Raw genomic sequence first — 4,029 nt, forward strand, 5'->3', positions numbered from 1 at the left:
AAAGAAAACAGGTTCCAGTCACTTACTGACCGAAGTGATATGGATACTGATCTTGAACTTGAAGAATTTACAAAAGTTAAGTCAAGAAAGCGTGGCCAAAAACAGGAAACAATGGAAGTCATACAGGGGAATATTGACACGAAACCTATAGCAGAAAAGGTATCACCAATAATAGTAAAACATAACTTAGACCTCAGGGCTATAAACTACATCAGAGACGTTACGAAATAAAATATATACTAAGACACTAGTAGATCATAACAAGATAAAGAGTACATTAAGAGATTGCAGTTACCAGTTTTATACTTATTCCACTGGAGAAAAACAAAGAAAAGAAAATCACACTAACAGGCTTACATCCAGCAATTACTGAATTAGAGGTGTTTGAATTACTGAGTGTACGACGTTTCTTGTGCAAAAGGTCATACAATTAAAGAAAACCTATTCTGATGGACAAAACATAACCTACCAATTTATATAATTTTGCTTGAAAAATCGCAATTTTAATGGAAATGTATATGCCAAATTTCAAAAATCTTACAATGTCATAAATGTTTAAGTTTTGGACATTCGCCTTACTCGTGTGATGTGAATTGCAAATGTAGTAATTGAAAAACATTTTTTTACTATATTAGCTATAAATAACGCATCTTGCATAACATTACAAAATCATTAATATTGTATTTAAGAAATCTAAATAATACGATACGATATCTAAATAATACAAACAATTGATACTATGATATGAATAAAACAATATAAATTAAAAAAAATATTCATTTACTTTCACTGTTATTTATGGTATTTTACCTGGTGGATGAGGTCCTTAACATTTTTACTTTGTTCAGGTAAGATGACGCTAGTGCGCTAAGGGCCTTTACAGCTTACTTCAAAACTTAGTACAAATAACCCTAAGAACACGTTGCTGAGGTTTACAAATTCGTCATCAGTAGGGTCATTACTGATCCACTGTTACCAGATGATGAGTTTGGGATATGAATTTCTTGATTCAGACCCGCTCGGTTTTCGGTCATTTGCAACGACGACCGGATTCCGAATATCTGATGGTAATTTTTATGACCAATTTGAAAATCTGATTAAATTTAAAACACTCATTGCTACTTCTGCAGTAATTGTTTATGCTGAGTCTATGATGTACTTTACAGATTTATTGGAAAGTTTGTTCGTAGTCCCAATAATAATAAATCATTTCAATTACATATCTATCATATTTACTTACTGCGATATTTAATAAAATGAAAATTATAAAAACATTCTCAGATACGCTACGTTATTCTTCAAATTATGATTTTGGTTAATTTTCGTGAGTTATCTCCAAGCCTCAGAAATCTTCTCATTCAGACTTAATATCGATTGATAAACGCAAAATATCAAATACATTACTAAAGAGAAATGGCAAACATATATAAGTGTACATTTTTAGAATAAACAGATTGCAGAATAAAGTTAAATAAAAACATTAAATAACAAATTAAAAAAATCCGAATAAATTTTTAAAAAATGTTTGCGATGGATCCATGATATTGCCGAATTGTGTTCTAACTTTTTTTTAAATAAAATGTCTTCAACATATAATTAGTATGGGTTTAGTTTTTATACTGATATGTAAATATCATTTAATTTTCATTATACAGGAACCAGAATTAATTACTTTAGATTCTTACTGCCTGCCAGAGTTAAATTACCATCAGATGTCAGTACTGTGCTAAAACTACCAAAGCAAACTTCAAAATTTAGTCTGGACAACGTCGAGGCAACCTTCCTGCCGTCTTCTGTAACTTTTTTCCGCACCCATTGAGGTAAAATATTTTTGGAAGCCTCGTTTTTTATTAAAAGACGAGGCTAATATACAGTTTAAACTAGTTGTAAGTGGCATTTTGGCTTAGGCAAACTGGATGAACTTTCCGACATGCGTAAAAGGTATGGGTTTGTTAAATAATACTCTCATCGACGTTTTCTCAAAAGCGACTGACTCGATTTCAAGAAATTTAAAAACTATTCCTTTTGGTTAGTTTCTTGATACGATAAGCTGAACCGTTTTTTTAGAAAAGTGCAAAAGTTCAGCCAAAAATTCTGAATCAAACTTTGTTGAAAATAATCCATGGATAGATGATATCTTTGAATATTTGATAAAAATAAAACGGCAGAAACTTCGTGCTCATTAAGTTTGGGCAAAGATCGGTCAGGCCGTTTGTTCATAATTAATTGTAAAAAAAATTAACGACTATTCTAATGAATCTTTGCATAGTGCTTTCAATTATAAAAAGTGGTTTAATTATAAAACGTATAAGTAATATTTGGATTTATTCTGCCGCAATTTAAACTAGTTGTGAAAATGCAAAATATTTCGAATCAGAATCAGACTCAGACTCAGAAGTGTGTATTTCGTAAAGTGCTTTACTTTATAACATTTGCTTATTAACTTCCCGTAGGGTGGTTATAGTAGTGAACCGAAATTGAAATTTTTTTGCATTTCCCGACGTTTTGAAGGTTTTTGAACATTTTGGCATACCTCAGAAAAATAATATTAACTTCCCGTAGGGTAGTTATAGTAGTGGACCGAAAATGGAATTTTTTAGCATTTCTCGACGTTTTGAAGGTTTTTGAACATTTTGGCAAAAATGAATGTGTGTGTATGTTTTTTTTTGTATGTAAGAAATACTTTTACGCATCCCAGACTGGTGTTTTGTCTGGGTATGTCGGGCTCAACACCGCCTGGTATAATACCGACTAAAACCTTCGCTTTGCCCTTGCCTCTGGTCCCCACGGAAACCGTCTTTAGGCATTACTTCGTAGGGGAAGGATCTAGAATATTTTAATTCTCAATTTATTTCATACTCATAATTTAAATGGGCAAAGCAGCAAAGCACCATTCGCCCTTTCTCTTTCCAGAGACCGCAGGTTAATTAGCACGCAGGTCAATCCGATTTGAATGATCTAAAATACATTCAATTCGTAATGACGGGGAGAAGTGATGATTAGATTTTAGCAAAGACAGGTCCAGCCGTTCTGGAGATACCGAGCTAAATGTGCAAAAAATAGCAGTTTTTGAGAGTACTAAGCATCTGATTTGAATGAATCAGAAAACTTTCTGCTTGTTTTCACAAAATAATTGCTGTTGAAAAAAAAATATTTCAATTTTTTTGGCTAAAGTTTTAATGCTCACTTATATACTTTAAATAAATAATTTTAACTTCTATGTTAAAATTATTTATTCTATGTAATTCAGTTTATATTACTCTTATAAATATTAGACAATGTTACAGTATTTAATCTATATGAAAACATTTAATATTTCTCGATCATATTTCGGTTTGGTACGGAAAGTTCCAGAAATTTGCCTTAAAGCACGATGCCATACACAACTAGTCAATATTGGTTTTAATTTAGATATTTCTTAAGTACAATAAGCAAAAAATAATTAATTTAACATCCACATTCAAAATTTAAATTAAATATCATACACGCAAAAATTATTAAATAAACCTAGACGTTTCGGCGCAGAATACCTGCCACTATGCGGCGCTACAGAGTATTCCCCTATCTACTATCACCGCAAAATATAGAATGGTTAAGGCTTGGGTCACCTCTTGAGACCCTTAAGCATACTTACCTGGCGTGGGGGCTACCGTGATCATCAAGGCGGTTCCCCCAGGGCGCTGCCCTTCCATTGCACCTCGGTTGAAATGACCCCTGCGATTGTCCCTAATGTGGATAACTCGGGCGCGCAATTTTTGGTAGTCGGGACTGCGTACGCGCTGTCCCGGTCATAAACTCATACATTTCAATAATACAGAGATATATATTTTACTCGTGTAGTATGTGTTTCTTCAAAAATGTTTCATTCTTTATACCCCAATTTACCCCAATTAACTGTCATTGGCGGTTTGGCTTAATTGGTTAAAGCGCGTAGTAGTCTAGTAGCAAGAAACTTTTCCTATTTTTTTTTATATTACTATTGACGTCAACTTTGATAACTCCAACTAAATATTCATAACTCTAATATTC

The 4,029-nt window shown here is 32.7% G+C and overlaps 1 non-coding gene across 1 annotated transcript; it reads left to right on the top strand.

Annotated features, from left to right (window-relative positions):
- Window positions 1–3,626: 3,626 nt before the first annotated feature.
- On the top strand, window positions 3,627–3,788 carry LOC113389854. The gene has a single exon (XR_003368282.1). It is a non-coding gene; the product is annotated as a U1 spliceosomal RNA (small nuclear RNA).
- The last annotated feature ends 241 nt before the right edge of the window (window positions 3,789–4,029 follow it).

Source organism: Ctenocephalides felis, unplaced genomic scaffold (assembly GCF_003426905.1).
Source record: "Ctenocephalides felis isolate EL2017-DRISC unplaced genomic scaffold, ASM342690v1 CF-g0.4_SCAFFOLD_03573, whole genome shotgun sequence".
Lineage (NCBI taxonomy): Eukaryota > Metazoa > Arthropoda > Insecta > Siphonaptera > Pulicidae > Ctenocephalides > Ctenocephalides felis.